Raw genomic sequence first — 17,462 nt, 5'->3', positions numbered from 1 at the left:
AAGAAGAAACCTCCCCAATAAGGAGCGTGCACTGAGTCAGCAATGGTAGGAGGAGAAGCAACAGAGATGTGGAATTGTAGATTCATCACAGTGGCAAAGCTTGGCAATGCAGCGGCAGATGACCAGTTATGATGAAAGCGATTCTCTTGGCTCCTATTGACTCCAAAGCAGACTTTCAGGGTCTAAAGTCCCTAGTTATAAGGCTCCTGAGGATGTCTCATGTCTCTTTTCCTCCCTTGTGATTCTATACAATAAATGTCAATGATTTGAGGTAACCAAGGTCTGTCTTTGCTTCTTGAAATCCTGAAAGAGTCTGATTAATAATACTGAAGTTACCAGTTGATCACATTTATTGAGGTTTTGCAATTATCTACTGGTAATCTCTAAGAATTTACTCCCACAAGTAATCATGTGTGCTCAATTGCTCAGATGTGTCTGACTCTTAGTAACCCTGTGGACTGTAGCCTGCCAAGTTCCTCTGTTCATGGGATTCTCCAGACAAGAATACTAGAGCGGGGTGCCATGTCCTACTCCAGGGGATTTTCCCAACCCAGGGATCAAAACTGCATCTCTTACATCTCCTGCATTGGCAGGTCGGATCTCTACCGCTGGTGCCACCTGGGAAGCCCAATCAATATCAGATGTGAATTTCACTTAAATTAACAGAGACAAATTCATTTACAGATTGTCAGGTGGCACATAATGGTGCCCTAATGTATTCACTCACGTAGAGGTAGACCATCTCAATACTGGTGGATTCCCTTAGTATATGGATTCCTCATTGTTTTACAAGTTGAGCTGACAAATCACAGAGTATTTCTACCTTAAATAGAAGGACTGTAATCGCAGTCTTTACTGTGGCAAGGCAGTTTTCTATTCCTTAAGGCTGTGACTTTAAGACATGACCTGCTCTTGGAGTGATATAACCTTGTTCTAATCATTAGTCATTTTCAGCCAAATTGAGCAGAGACTGATTATGGTTGCAGCCTTGTAACCAAGATGTAGCAGGTTGTTTATCCTTCAAATTTAGGATAACATTTCTTGATTAATCATGCATGCAATTTTATACCAGCAACATAACATTTGAGCATCATGAAACTCTTAACCATATGAGTGGCAAGACAAGGTGCCTGTGGCCCATCCTTTCCACGTAATATAATGGCCAAATGCCAAAGAGGAAAACAAAATTCATAATGATGAGAAATATGAGAGAACCATTTATTCTATAATCAGGTGGTTAAATTGAGATGAGTCACGATTTTAGTTGGTCTTATTTTTCATCACAACAGAAAACAGAACAAAAGAGATTATGACTGTCACCTATTTATATTATCCACCACCAGCTCTACTTCCTCCCCTTTTCTATGTCATGAAAGAAAGAAAGTGGAAGTAAAATCACTCAGTCATCTCTGAATCTTTGCAACCAGGCCAGAATACTGGAGTGGGTAGCTTTTCCTTTCTCCAGGGGATCTTCCCAACCCAGGGATCAAACCCAGGTCTCCCGCATTGTAGGCAGATTCTTTACAAGCTGAGCCACAAGGAAAGCCCAAGAATACTGGAGTGGGTAGCCGATGCCATCTTCAGGGGATCTTCCCAACCCAGGATTCAAACTGGAGTCTTCTGCACTGCAGGCAGAGTCTTTACCAACTGAGCTATCAGGGAAGCCCCCTTCTATGCCATAGTTGGAATCAAGCTACTTGTTGCCTAGCCCTGTATATGCCAGGCTTAGCAGGGTTTCCATTGAAGTCATATCTGAAAAGTGAGGGCTACAATAACACTGCTCAATCAAAATGCCTTAAAAAACTCAGTGGAAAGGCAGGAAGCATCCCAAGAATGAAGGACAAATTCGGAACTACAGAATTCCTTGCTCTAAATTGCCTTGCTAGGCACGAGACTAGGCCAGTTGTTGTTTTTGGGTATTTGGCCAGCTCTTCCATGGGCTTCCTTAGTGGCTCAGCTGGTAAAGAATCTGCTTGCAATGCAGGAGACCAAGGTTCAATCGCTGGGTAGGGAAGATCCCCTGGAGAAGGAAATGGCAACCCACTCCAGTACTCTTGCCTGCAGAATTTCATAGGCAGAGGAGCCGGGCAGGCTACAGTCCACGGGATTGCAAAGAGTCAGACCCGACGGCGAGACTGACTTTCATGTTCACTTTTTTCCCATGGGCAGCGCTTCCGAGTTTTCCCAGTTTTCAAGGATCTGGCCCAGGAAAGGGCTCCCTACTGTTCTTGGCATCAGAGGAGTTATCACTGACGTGCATCATCAAATATGTAGTTAGTGTTGGGGGCTCGCCTTGAAAAGAGGGAAGAGGTGTTCATTTGTCATTTACTCTGATTCACCAAAGTTTAGGGAAATAGGGTATTGTTTGGTGGTGATGTCTTATTAAACAAAATACAATTTTGTGTAAGCAAACGTATAGACTTATAACTGTTAATCCACAAGCAATTCAAGGAATTAGTATATTCCACTAAGAAGAAATACTTGTGGATTTAGAAATATAGGAAAACTGCTACAAGGTTTTGAAAGTCCATACATAATATAAATTCAATGTTATTAAACCTTACTATTGAAAGCAGCATTCCCAAATGAAAATAATATCTGGCTAGAATGATTTGACTTTCATGAATGAGGGAGGGGGTGGATATAGCTGAAAATAAAATCAGAGCATTGAAAAGCATCCAGAGCATATCGTTTTTTAGCTTTGTTCTTCCTGCTTCCATAGATAATTATAAAAAGTCTAAGAAAGGAAGTCTTTTTGCTATGTATTTCAGAAAAGTTTCTATTCTGTAGGGAATTCTGCTTCTACTTAGGTATCTGAATGATACTCAACATTTATTGTTGAATTTTTTCCCTGGAGTTTTAAATCAAATTTTTAAGCTGTTTCTCCACATCCCCCAAATCTCTCTGACTAGGAAACGAGTCCTTACCAGTGATTATTTCATATCACTCGCATTGTCATAGAAGCCAATGATAATTCCAGAACTCAAGGATTCTAACAAAATCCCCAGCAGATCTCAGCAGAGAGGGGCAATGTTGCTAAATCTTACTTAAGCTCAAGTTTCCCTGAGAGTGTGTATTTCCAAGTAATGAACTATATGAGCAACAAACTGTGAAAACTGAAAATATGTGAACAGAATTTCATGTTGGGAAGAAAGAAAATTTATAACGAAGACAATCTGATACTTCTTTAATGATCTGCATAAAATGGTGTAGTTTTGTATTTGATAACATAAACAGAACTCAGTCTTACCAATGAAAATATGTCTTATGTGAACATTCAAACCAAGCATTTTGCAGATCAGCTGGAGGAAGAAACAGAAGTCAGGGATGGGAGATGTGTGACTTGTAGGGTCAGTAGATTTGGGAAGAGGGTGTGGGTGAGCTCCCCCCACCACCAGAAGGGCTTTGACTTCACTTAGGTCTCCCGCAGCAGGACTCTATGGCATGGAGGTGCTGGTAAACTTAGCTCAGCATCCACAGTGACTGCCCACTGCTTGTATCTGATAACTGGCAGTGAAAAAAAAAAAACCAAAACTGCACACTGGGAGCTCCTAGGACACAGGCTATCAGGGCCCTTATTGTATATTTAGGAAGAAAAAAGGTAATAGGCTATGCTTCTCTGTAATAAGGACTTCCCTGATAGCTCAGTTGGTAAAGAATCTGCCTGCAGGAGACCCCAGTTTGATTCCTGGGTTGGGAAGATCCGTTGGAGAAGAGATAGGCTACTGACTCCAGTATTCTTGGGCTTCCCTTGTGGTTCAGCTGGTGAAGAATCCGCCTGCAATGCGGGAAACCTGAGTTTGATCCCTGAGATGGGAAGATCCCCTGGAGAAGGGAAAGGCTACCCACTCCGGTATTCTGGCCTGGAGAACTCCATGGACTCTGTCGTCCATGAGGTTGCAAAGAGTCAGACACGACTGAGTGACTTTCACTTATTCTCTGTAGTAAATGAATCAGTAGAAGTCTATCAGTGGGAGGGTTTTAATCCTTGTAACTTGTTTTATATGTCTACTGAATGCTGATATTGTTATTTTTGTTGTTATTCAGTCACTAAGTCATGTTTGACTCTTTGCTATTCCATGGACTGCAGCATGGTGGGCTTCCCTGTCCTTCAATATCTTTCAGAGTTTGCTCAAACTCATGTCCATTGAGTCCATGATGCCATCCAACCATATCATCCTCTGTCAACTCCTTCACCTCCTGCTTTCAATTTTCCCCACCATCAGGGTCTTTCCCAGTGAGTTGGTTTTTCACATCAGGTGGCCAAAGTATTGAAGCTTCGTCTTCAGCATCAGTTCTTCTGAGTATTCAGTGTTGATTTCCTTTAGGATTGACTGGTCTGATCTCCTTACTATCCAAGGGACTCTCAAGAGTCTTATCCAGCACCACAGTTTGAAAACATCAATTCTTTGGTGCTCAGCCTTCTTTATGGTTCAACTCTCACATCCATACATGACTACTTGAAAAGCCATATCTTTGACTAGATGGATCTTTGTGGGCAAAGTGTTATCTTTGCTTTTTAATATGCTGTTTAGCTTTGTCATAGCTTTTCTTCCAAGGAACAAGTGTCTTTTAATTTCATGGCTGCAGTCTAACATTGGAAGTCATCCAAAGCAGCCAGGCTCAATCATGATGATTTTCAGCTAAAAGTCATATTTGTTAAGTCCACTGAAACTGTGACCCCCATGGTCCTGTCTCAGAACCATGAAATTTATGCAATTCTCAGGAATCCGTCCTAATTCTCTCATACTTACACTTTACCCCCCTCATATTTACACCTACTTTCCACATACCTCTCAATTCATTTTGTGCCAACCTCTCAGACAACCTGAACTCCACCTTCAGCCTCTTTCCCATTCAGCTGACTTCCACCTGCATCTCTGTCTCTTGATTCAGCATCATCAAAGCCCCAGTCACCTGGTGGAAAGAGCCCTTCATGGAAAAGGAGGGCCAAGGAGGCACTGATCAGAGAGAAGACTTTAGGTGTCAGGAAAGAATAAAGACCAAGAATTCTCCTGGGTAAATCTTGCCCCTTCTCACATTGCACAATTATATTGTTTTATGAACACCAGTGGGCTTCTCAGGTGGCACTAGCGGTAAAGAACTTGCCTGCCAATGCAGAAGAGATAATAGAAGATAGCTCGATCCTTGGGTCAGGAAGGACCCTGGAGGAGGGCATGGCAACCCACTCCAGTAATTTTGCCCGGAGAATCCCATGGACAGAAGAGTCTAGCAGGCTATAGTCCGTAGGATTGCAAAAAGACACGACTGAAGCAACTTAGCACACATGCAAACATGAATACTACACTGGTGGAACAGACTTTGATGGGGGAGCAAGAAAGAGAGGGAAGAGTAAAAGATAATTTTAGAAGCATGTATTGCAGAGGAAATGGATTCACATACATTCTCATATATTAAAAATCTAGATGGCACAAAAGTGGACACTGAAAAATCTCCCATCTCTTTCCCCAGCCACAATCTTTCCAATTACTATCAATTTCAAGTGTTATCCCTTCAGAGATATGTTAGGCAGATACAAATGAACATATGTTCTCTCCTCCACTTCCTTTTACCCAAATCGTAGCACTCTACACAGGCTGTTCTGCACCTTGCTCTTTTCTGCCATCAATTTAACTTGGAGATTGCATCCTCTCTGTACCCAGAGTGCTTTCTCATTTCTGTGAGTGGATAGGATTCAAATGTGTGTGTTAAATAGGGGAGGAACAGTATATGACACCTGTACTTGTCCCACCTGCATTTTGAAACCTCTGAGAGAACACCATGCAAAGCAGATGAAGATGAAAAAAATATATATGTATTACTGGTAAAGCTGATGGCTGGATAATGCAGCTCAGATACACGATGACAATGATTTCCTAACACTGAACCCTCAAATTAGGCAGACTTACCAACTTTACCAACTTAGTGAGAAGTACTCAGAGAGTCATGGACCTTCCTACATGAATAGCATCCCCGAAAGGCTCATGACCTGATGAAATAGACATAAATAAGGAGCAGGTAGAGCCCAAAGAGAAAGATGGGCAAACAGATCAGGTGCACTGGCAGATTCTCACTCAAACTCAATAATTAGGCAACCCATTTCAGGAAACAGTGGGGCAAGAAATAAAAGCATTAAGGAAAAACTCTTACTGTTGAAAACCAAAAGTATATGACAATAACATTTCCGCATACCCCAACATTATGACCGCACTCTAGTTTAGTTATCGTGTCTCTTATTGATAGACACCAGAGGTTCTTCCAATCTCTTGCTATTATAAAATGTAATGTATATGAATTTTCAGTCTTTTACTATTACAAAAAAATATCATGAATATGAATATTCAAAAATGAATACCATTCTGCACATAAAATTTCACACATATGGGATTATATCAGAATGATGAATTCCTGGAGGTGAAACTGCTGGGTGAAAAGAATATGTGCATTTAAAATTTTGTGAGATATTCTCAAATTGCCCTATATGGAGGTTATAGCAACACCCTTAGAAATGTGTGAAAGGGTCTATTTCTCCACATCTTTTCAACAGGATGTGTTAGTAAGACCTTCTAATCTTTGCCACTATAATACACAAAATGTAGTGTCTTTAAAACATCATCATTTATTTTCTCTTATTACGAGTAAGATTAAATGTCTTTTCTTACCTTTAAGAGCTATTTTCATTTTTGCATGTGAACTGTCTCTTGACCTTCTATGTCCCATTTTCCTATTGGATGCTCATGGATTTTTTTAATAGACTTTATTTTTTAGAACAGTTATAGGCTCACAGTAGAATTGAGTGGAAGTCAAAGAAAGTTCCACAAACCCTCTTTTCCCACACATACATAGTTTCCTCTACTATTAACAGCCTTTTGTGGGTATTTTTATATTAATCTGTAGACACTGTTTACACTTTAGAAAAATTTTGACTATGATACAAATTGCAGATCTTCTTCTAGGTGGTGGCATTCTTTTGACTGCTTATAGTAGTTTAGCCATGTTGAATTTATTTTTAGCATAGTCTAATTTACTTTTCTGTTACGCTTTCTGAGTTTTATGCTATTCTTAAAAAAGCCTTCTCTACTCTTGATTATTAAAAAGTTCCCCCCATATTTCTTCAAGTGTTTTTATAGTTTCATTTTTGGTCTGTATTAAAATCTTTGAACAATATGAATCCAACAGGTAAGGATCCAACTTTTTTTTTTTTCTAGATGACTATCTAATATCCTTTAGTAATGAATCCATATTTTCTTCACTGCTTTGAAATTCTAAAAATTATTGATCCCAGTTTAATGGGGTCAAATAAATGAAGGGGTTAAACATGTAGATAAAGACCCTCAAATCAACAACCATCTATTTGAAAATAATGTTCATGATTGTTCCTCTCAACACTCAGAAATTTATCTGGATTCAAATTCCTACTCATCCATTTAGTAGTTGCAAAACTATAGGCAAGTGAACATTTCTGAGAACATGGCTTTGGGTTTGTTGTGGGAATCATATGAGAGAATGTGTAACATAGAGCTGTCATGAATATTAAGTTATTGTTTAATTCTTGTCAGGTCTTTATTCAGCCCATTCTTCTACTCTCTTCTCTGCAATGCCTTCTGACCATGGATAAAAATGACACAGTCCTCATGAGCTTGTGAACCCCCAAGGAATAGCCAAGACACTTTAGAAAAGTTTTCCATGGAAATGCCCAAGTAGAGATGGGTCTGTCCAGGTTACCTGGGGGCATATTTATATGATTCCCAGGGCTGAGCTTAGATGCAGTTTGTAGAAACTATGTTCATGAAAGGGACTGGGAGGAATATAATTTTCTGTCTAATTTTCATGAGGCCCTTCAACTCAGCCACTACAAATATACCAGCCATATTTTCAAATATATTCAGAAAAACAGGTTGGCTGATATTTCTCGGTACCAAATTCTATAAAGTAAAAATGACCAGAGCCTCTTTTGCCTATTCACAAACTTTCTCTTTCTTACTTTAGTCTTTCGTTGTCCCTTGTGGAAAGGAAAAAAAGCTGATTACCACCTGTTGCTTCACATTCCCAAAAGTAATTATTAACCATATCTCAGACTGATATGATAAAAATATCACTTTATTTAATGTTTCTCTGAATGTTCCTGGAAGATTATTCAGCTAGGAAAAAATGAGGGCACTAGAATCATTACAATAATAAAACCAGAGGTAAGTTAATCACAGTGAAACAAAAAATGAATAATCATTAGTGGCTGATGAGTGCACTCTGTAAGGAATTCAATATTCTGAATTTTTAATTACTCTTAGACACTAATTCTTGACAAAATACAGCATTTGGAGATAATACCAGTAGATATTGCATGGTAATTATGAAATATAATTTGATGCACTGAGGATTTGAGAGTTTGGAGATGTGTATTCAGGATGAAAGGTAAGATGTGTGTTTTGCTATTTTGATGCTTATTTCTATTTTCTGTTAGTGACTCAGACAGAATCAGAAAATCATAGAATTTCAACACTGGAATAGACACAATAGATCGTCTTGTTCCAGCGGCCTAGCTTTACAGATGAGGAAGCTAAAATTCAGAGATGAAGAGGAATTTGCCTATGTTATCCAGAGTCTTGATGGCCAAGCAAGGGGTTGTACTTAGCACTGGCTTTTAGTCTAGCACTGATTTCGTATTTCTTTTTTAAAGCAAACACTTATTTCAGATACAGTGGTATTACATGTATTTTACACTAATTTTTTCCTTCACTCATTTACTTATGACACAGGTTCTAATAGCATTTTCTGGCATACAGTGTATCTATGCAAAGATTATACCATCCAGATTTTCCAGACAGTTTCACTTTCAAGTCCTCTGTTTTTACTTGAAGTACAAGTGAAGCTTGGATCCAAAATCAAACTTGCTACTACTTTACATATAGCATATAACCCATAAAGGTCTCTTGATGGATATCATAGCATTACTGATTGGGTCAAGCAACCAACTTCCCCATAAAAACCAACCACAGAAGTGACACCACCATGTGTTCAGTTTAGCATTCCTATTAGTTAGTGGTAGTAGCTCAGTCATGTCCGACTCTCTAGGACCTTGGGCTATAGAATGCCAGGTTCCTCTGTCCATGGAATTCTCCAGGCAAGAATAGTAGGGTGGGTAACCCTTCCCTTCTCCAGGGGATCTTCCCGACCCAGGGATCGAACCCAGGTCTCCTGCATTGTGAGCAGATTCTTTACCATCTGAGTCACCAGGGAAACCCAAACAGTATGCCAGGAGGCAACAAAACAAAACAGAGGCCCCATTTGAAAAATGTGCTCTGTAAATAACAAGCCTTGTTTTAAATGTGTACTGGGAATCTTAATTCCCAAAACAAATCTTTAAGCTATATCCTTCATGTCAAGTGGGGATTGACTTCTGACAATGATTCCAAGCTATTGTTCCAGAAAGGAGAGTGAATGAATGACCTGTGAGAGGTGATTTTGCATGCTGAAGTCCTGGAGACAAATGGGGCTGCTGCTGCTTTCAGAGTTTCAGCACAGCAGCGTTTTTCTGCTTGTCTGAAGATTCAGTGTTTTCAGGCCTGATATATAAGTTGAAGATGCTAGGGAAGATTTTATATATATATAATATATGGCAAACATATATATAATATATGGCAAATATATACATATACACACACACACATATGTGTGTGTGTGTATATATATATATGGCAAATGAGGTAGGAATCATCTGGTGGATTTGAGTAGTAGGGATTGACGCAGACTAACATCCTGTTTGCCACAGTCCTCGTGTTTGTACTCCCGTCCTTCCCTGAAGGACACGAAGCCCTTCTTTCAATTCATCACAGAGTCCTCACTAGAAGGAAAGAACAGAGAAAGGGTTAGCAACGGTGTCTAGCCATTCCTTCCGGCCAGCCTAGAGGAGGCTGTTTGTGGTCCCCGGGATGTGGTCATAAACGGGTCCACTCTCTGTTATACTGCAGACTGACTCCTCGGGGATGGCTTCGTCTCTATTACCTGCTTCTGACATGGGATGCAAAAGAGGAGTGCAAGAGTATGGAAGGAGAGGAGTTTCTCTTCCCGACCTTCATCCAAATGATATTTTATTCGAGAAATCTGCTTACTGTTGAGTCACTCTGAACCAAACGTGTATTGTAAGGCAGAGGCCACTAACACCCCACAGCATAAAGGTATGATTTATATTACACGGTAGGGAGTTTTCCAGGTGGTACAGTTGGTAAAGAATCTGCCTGCCAGTGCAGGAGACTCAAGATATGGGGGTATGATCCCGGGCTGGGGAGATCCCCTGGAGTAGGAAATGGCAACCCAGGCCAGTATTCTTGCCTGGAGAATCCCATGAACAGAGGACCCTGGTAGGCTACAGTCCATGGGGTTGCAAAAGCCGGACATGACTGAGTGACTGAAGGGGATTTGATGTGACTGCCTGATCATGAGGAGCCTGGCTCTGGGCCCTGCCTGCCTTGGTCTTGGCGTTTCTGTTACTGGAGCAAGAACCCTGGTGGTCATGTTCTCCAGTTCTATACTTAGACTGCAACTGCTAAAGACACAAAAGGGATACAGTTGTCTCCAGAATGCAAATAGAAAACTGAACCCTTCACCCTTATTTTTATTCCCTTCTACTTTCACACACACACACACACACACACACACATGCATGCATTCACAGAGATAAGGAAGATAAGAAGGCAGATGTAAGGAAGGCAGATAAGGAAGGCAGTGTAAAATTTTACCTCTCAAAGACAATCCATCACACAACAGATACAATTTCTATCATTTTAAATATAGTTAATTTGTATAACATTTTTAAATACACATTCAAATTATATTTTACAAATGTGCATACACCGTTTTTTTTTTTTTACAAAATTATATCATATGAAGTAGAATAACACTTTATGAAGATGCATGGTCTGCCATTTCTGAGAATCAAGGCAGCCTCTTATGTATAACAGGCAATCTTATCGACCTGTATGTTCTTGCCTTTATCTATCTTAATGGGGAAGAACTTAGGGTGTTCAGGTAAGTAGTTTTTATGGTTGAATCATAGGAATTTATGTAATGTATAAAAGTAGCATTCTCACTGTTCTTCTGACCTATTAACCTCTCCTAAATTTATCAGTTCAAGGGAAAGGAGAAAATAAAAAAAATAATTTTCTTCTACAAAAGGAATTGGACTCAAACTCCAGCTTTGAGAATTAATGTTATTTGGGAGAAAGTATTTTTGTTTACAAATGCTAAAGTCCAGGCCAACATGGGCATGGTGGATAGAGGAAAATTTCATTCGTTAAGCAGCAGGAAGCTCGACCTACCTTTCACTGGTCTAAGTGGCTTAGGTGGCTGATTAAAAGCATCAGAAATTGCCCCATGTGATTTTTTCCAAAAACGGATAAAATCTACCCTTTGGGTACACATATATCTTATGACAGAATAGGTCCAAATGATCAGAAATATAAAAAGGTCTTTTAGCAAGACATTTTTTTGTGTAATAAGTGGGAAGGAGTTACCAGAAATTTAACAGAGTAAAGAGTGGTTGAGAAGTCCAGCTGCAGATAAGTCTGCCTGACTGTGGGAAGGAGCCGCGCCCCGTCCAGTGGGCAGGGTGACCTTGCCTCTCCTCCTACTGTTGTTAACACCAGTGTTCAAAACCCATGGGCCTTGCAGGTGTACCACATGGAAGGTACTGTTGGTAAATGTTTCATGGCCCGTGTGCACACTCCTGCACATACTGCAGGATCACACACAAAGACACCCTGCACTATCTGTAGCATACCTATATCTAGATGCTTTACCCAAAGACCAAAGTTTGTGTTTTAGAACCTAATCATTCTTCTTCCTATGTCTCTTTTCTTTTTTTAGAAAAATTTCTTTTATTTAAATTAAAAAGGCATAAAGAAAAAATACAGTGAAGACCTGTTATCCACCACCCAAAATAAGAGGGGGAAAAAAAAAGATTACCTGGTTCTTAAGGACCATTCCTTTGTTCTTTCATCAAACAATGGTAATGATAAATGGAAGCATTCCCTGTTTAGGTATTCTTACTTGGCAACTAAAATAGTGGTGTTTTACCTGATGTCTGTGTCCTCCATTTAACTGGAATGTGAAACCATTAATACCAGGCAGACAGGAGGGCCTGTAGCAGTGTAGACCTTAGGATGAACGTGTGATAAAACACAGGCCTCAAAGAATAGCTCCAGATCTCACTCTTTCAACCTAGGACCCACCCTGACCAAGGAACTAATTTTTCTTCAAATATTGGACAACATGATTTGGACACAAAGAGTAAACAGATACAGCAGTGGATCAAAAAATCATATCAAGTCCAGATTACACTAAAGGGAAGAGTGCAGATGAGCCCGAGAACAAAATAGTAAGTGAAAACAGGCCTGAGTGACTGCTTGCATCTGTTTGTTTTCTGAGCTGACAAATACAACTGTAGAAAACCTGGAAAACATAAAGGCAGAGAAAAGTAACTAATAATTCTGCCCAGTCCTGGGAGCAGCTTTCTAATTGGGTTTTCAAAATGCAAAATATATACAGCTTTTTTCCACTGTAACAAAAGTACTTCGCCATGTGAGAACACTACTTCCTAACTTAAGGGCTATATACTATTCTACTTCACAGACTGTAGAGGGTCTAACATTTAAATAGGAAAGCTAGAAACTGTATGGGTTCATCTTTTTAAGTCTGATTCCTCTTTATAAATGCCTATGAGAAGCATTCAAGTCAAACTCTTCTAGAAAGTGTCAGTTTACAGTCCCAGGATAAGTCTGGAGGATTTGGCTTTTGGAGTTACACAGCTTAGCAGCCAATAAAGGCAGCATTTACACCAGTGGTTTTCAGCCCTAGCTCCAAACTAGAATGACACAGGCCCTGGGCCCAGTCCAGCCCACTCAGACTCTCTAGAACCATGGGTCTGTCTTTTTCTAACCACTTCAATGACTCTGTGAAGGATGGTTGGGAATAGCACTGGGCTGACAACCTGGGGGAATAAGGAGGCCCTGCCAGTGCCCAAACCCACCGCTCAGTACTTTTTGTGAGAGGGTGATCTGGGCCAGACATAGCCTCTCAGTGCCATGACAGAGGATTCAAAACCACCAAGACTTTAGCACATTGGCCTAGTTACATGGAGTTTGTCCAACCACCTGGTTATTGTACAGGTTTTGATCAGCTTAACCAGGTCTATATGATTTGACTTAGCAAATCCCTTATATACCAATTCAAGAATGCTGGTTTTTATTGGTATTAGATAAACATTAACACCAGAAAGAACTAAAGGTGTTGGTTTTACACTAGCCTTTTGTTTCCTCAATTCTCCAAGCCAAGCTTCAGCAACATGTGAACCGTGAACTTCCAGACATTCAAGCTGGTTTTAGAAAAGGCAGAGGAACCAGAAATCAAATTGCCAACATCCACTGGATCATCAAAAAAGCAAGAGTTCCAGAAAAACATCTATTTCTGCTTTACTGACTATGCCAAAGACTTTGACTGTGTGGATCACAATAAACTGTGGAAAATTCTGAAAGAGATGGGACTACGACCATCTGACCTATCTCTTGAGAAACCTGTATGCAGGTCAGGAAGCAAGAGTTACAACTGGACATCGAACAACGACTGGTTCCAAATAGGAAAAGGAGTACATCAAGGCTGTATATTGTCACCCTGCTTATTTAACTTATATGCAGAGTACCTCATGAGAAACACTGGGCTGGAGGAAGCAGAAGCTGGAATCAAGATTGCCGGGAGAAATATCAATAACCTCAGATATGCAGATGACACCACCCTTATGGCAGAAAGTGAAGAGGAATGAAAAAGCCTCTTGATGAAAGTGAAAGAGGAGAGTGAAAAAGTTGGCTTAAAGCTCAACATTCAGAAAACTAAGATCATGGCATCCAGTCCCATCACTTCATGGCAAATAGATGGGGAAACAGTGGAAACAGTGTCAGACTTTATTTTTTTGGGGGCTCCAAAATCACTGCAGATAGTGATTGCAGCCATGAAATTAAAAGACGCTTACTCCTTGGAAGGAAAGTTATGACCAACCTGGATAGCATATTTAAAAGCAGAGACATTACTTTGTCAACAAAGGTCCGTCTAGTCAAGGCTATGGTTTTTCCAGTGGTCATGTATGGATGTGAGAGTTGGGCAGTGAAGAAAGCTGAGTGCAAAAAACTTGATGTTTTGAACTGTGGTGTTGGAAAAGACTCTTGAGAGTCCCTTGGACTGCAAGGAGATCCAACCAGTCTATCATAAAGGAGATCAGTCCTGGGTATTCACTTTAAGGACTGATGTTGAAGCTGAAACTCCAATACTTTGGCCACCTGATGCGAAGAGCTGACTCATTGGAAAAGACCCCAATGCTGGGAAGGATTCGGGGCAGGAGGAGAAGGGGTCAACAGAGGATGAGATGGCTGGATGGCATCACTGAGTTGATGGACATGGGTTTGGGTAGACTCTGGGAGTTGGTGATGGACAGGGAGGCCTGGTGTGCTGCGATTCACGGGGTGGCAGAGTCGGACACGACTGAGCGACTGAACTGAACTGAACTTTGTTTCCTCTTCTAGGAGGTGACGTGTAATCGATTCATCCAGACCATGTCTTCTTATCCAGGCTTCTTATCCAGGCTGCAGCCCATCAGAGGGAGCAAGGTTGTGATGTGTGTTCTTCCTCCTTAGAGCAAAATGGAGGGAGAGCAGCTCCCGGCACCCTGAGAGGAGACGCTCTGAAAAGGGAAAGACGAGAAAGATGGAGTATCTGGTGTCCTGCCCCAGTGACTTCAACAAACAGGTGCTTCTGGGAGAGAAAACCGAGCTGGCTGGTCTGTGGTCCTCCACCCAGCAGAGTCGGGTGTGCAGCTGCGGTCAGCATGGCGACGTGGGAAGTGCGTGGCCTTCCATGCAGCTCAGAGGCTCCCCGTTTCTGGGCAAAGGCACAGCCAGGCCCTGTGTTCTCTCAGGAGGGAGGTACCCACTGAGTCGAGAGGCCAGGCTCCACTTCTCACGAGAAGCCTCACTTTGCTTTTCTTCTTGTCAGGTTCTCGCACAACAGCATGTCTGCTGAGGCTCTGCTTCATGGCAAGGTTTTGCCACAACCAGCATGCTGGCACACGAAGGGGCGTTGCTCCTCGTGGAAGGAGAGAATATGGCTCTGGAGGTTGAACACAGTGGTGTAGGTGTGGCCGCAGCCTTCCAGTGGACACCGGCACACGACCCGCTCCGGGCGTGCATCCGCATGTGCTGCTTCAGGAAGTCCTTGCCCTTAAATGTTTTCCTGGCATGCGCCACAGATTATGTTCTCTTTATGGGTCTCTCTCACGAGTCTTAGAAGCTCTGCCCATGTTTTTGCCACAAAAGAACATTCTTTTTTGACAGATACAGCCCTCGTGGACCTTCCGTGCCGCTTCAGACTGCTGGGGGAGGAAAAATTTCCACATCCCTCGTGGACACAGTTGAACAGCGGCTCGTTGGTGTGCTGGCACTGGTGGATTTTCAGTTGCTGATGTTTCCTAAAGGTCTTCTCACAACCTTTGAAACTGAATGCATACTGTTTTTTTGGTTTTATATGTTTTCGTTCAATATGTTTCTTCAAGTTTTATTTTGTGTCGAATTTCTGATCATAGCCGCTAGCTGTACAAAGGGCTTTTCTTGGGTGTGAAGCAGGGCATGGCGGCTGAGATTGTAGTCCTTGACCAAGGCCTTGCCACACCCTTCATCAGTTCAATTCAGTTCATTCGCTCAGTCGTGTCCGATTCTTTGTGACCCCATGAACCGCAACACGCCAGGCCTCCCTCTCCATCACCAACTCCCAGAGTTCACCCAAACTCATGTCCAATGAGTCAGTGATGCCATCCAACCATCCCATCCTCTGTTGCCCCCTCTTCTCCTGCCCTTAATCTTTCCCAGAATCAGGGTCTTTTCAAATGAGTCAGCTGTTCGCATCAGGTGGCCCCACAAGTATTGGAGTTTCAGCTTCAACATCAGTCCTTCCAGTGAACACCCAGGACTGATCTCCTTTAGGATGGACTGGTTGGATCTCCGTGCAGTCCAAGGGACTCTCAAGAGTCTTTTCCAACACCACAGTTCAAAAGCATCACTTCTTCGGCGCCCAGCTTTCTTTATAGTCACAAACATAGGGTCTCTTCCCCGCTCCCTGTGTACTCACGTAGGTGCGCGTCCTAGCTTCCAAGCCTTGTTGGCTTGGAACAATCGGCGCTGCAGTTGGGGAAGGAGCAGATGAACCTCCTCTCCGAGGAGCCGCTGGGGGCGGCAGGACGGCGGGGCGGCACTCTCGCCGGCTGCAACGAATGGGTCAGTGATAGTCAGGGACGACACCGCCTCAGTGACCGAGGCCAACAGCTCCAGGTTCCTGGGGGCCAAGAACTCAGCCATGTGCTGAGTCACATGCCGTGAAACCAGTGACTATCGACTGCTTCCGGAGACCCTACGCCTGGGCCCACTGCACTTCCGGGGCGTGATGCCAGAGGGGCGGGCCCTTCCTACGTCTCTTTTCCTAAGTGAGATGGTGAAGAACAAATGGCAGAGGTCTCTCGTCCAAGGTGGTTTTCAAGTAAGAAGGTTAGTTAGGCCTGGGGAGAGAAGCCAGAGGACCTTCCTTTCTCCCTGGAGCTAATCGCCCACCTCCCAAAGGCCCCGTCTCCTCCTCCATCTTCGATACTGACTCCAGAGATGCTGATAGAAGCAGGTCACATCCAGCTTTCAATTTCTGCTTTCAATTCCCTTGTCTTTATTGGCATGACATGATGTACAAGTGTTGCCAAAATTAATACATCATGTTTTCTTACAATAAGTAGTGTTTGGTGTCTTCATATTTCTGTGACAGGAACAATGCTGACCACTTGTAATTGTTCTTCTTTATTAGTTCAGGCAAGAAGAGTGCAGGTATGTACTTCTCTCTCACTAATCAAGGTAGATTTATTAGTTTTGATGGAGGAAAATGTAATTTCTAGCTTCTCTGTGAGCAGAACTGATGAGAAGCCCTGACTTTATAACTCAGCAGTGCCATCCATAGTCAAAAGCATGGGTGCCGCGTCAGCCTGCATTCAAATCCAGGCTCTGCCATTTTTTAGGAACAAGTTGCGTCTCTGTCTCTGGTTTTTGTCTGTGTAACTTTTGTACTTTTTGAATTTTGTACCATGAACCTACTTTACTTATTCAGAAAGAAATAAAAATATTAAAAAAAATAATTAAGCCAAGCAGGTGTGACACACAGGGCATACCAAACGAGGAACATCTGGAGGAGCTGTTTGGATAATACCACAGTAATCAGGTCTGAGACGCAGAGATCCTACACTTGAGAGTGAGAGGAAAGAGGGTGGGTTGATCAGAGAACACAGCCCAGGCTTTGAAAAAGAGACAGAAGGAATGAGGTTGGGTTCCACTGTGGCAGCTGGTTGACATCTGTTTCAAGAAACAGGTTCTCCCATTGGGCTTCTTCCTCTC

The 17,462-nt window shown here is 42.0% G+C and overlaps 1 pseudogene; it reads right to left on the bottom strand.

Moving 5' to 3' along the window:
* Positions 1 to 14,814: 14,814 nt before the first annotated feature.
* LOC110134555 (transcription factor IIIA-like) lies at positions 14,815 to 16,403 on the bottom strand (annotated as a pseudogene).
* Between the last annotated feature and the right edge of the window lie 1,059 nt (positions 16,404 to 17,462).

This window comes from Odocoileus virginianus, chromosome 34 (genome assembly GCF_023699985.2).
Source record: "Odocoileus virginianus isolate 20LAN1187 ecotype Illinois chromosome 34, Ovbor_1.2, whole genome shotgun sequence".
Lineage (NCBI taxonomy): Eukaryota > Metazoa > Chordata > Mammalia > Artiodactyla > Cervidae > Odocoileus > Odocoileus virginianus.
This window is presented reverse-complemented; position numbering and strand designations above follow the sequence as displayed.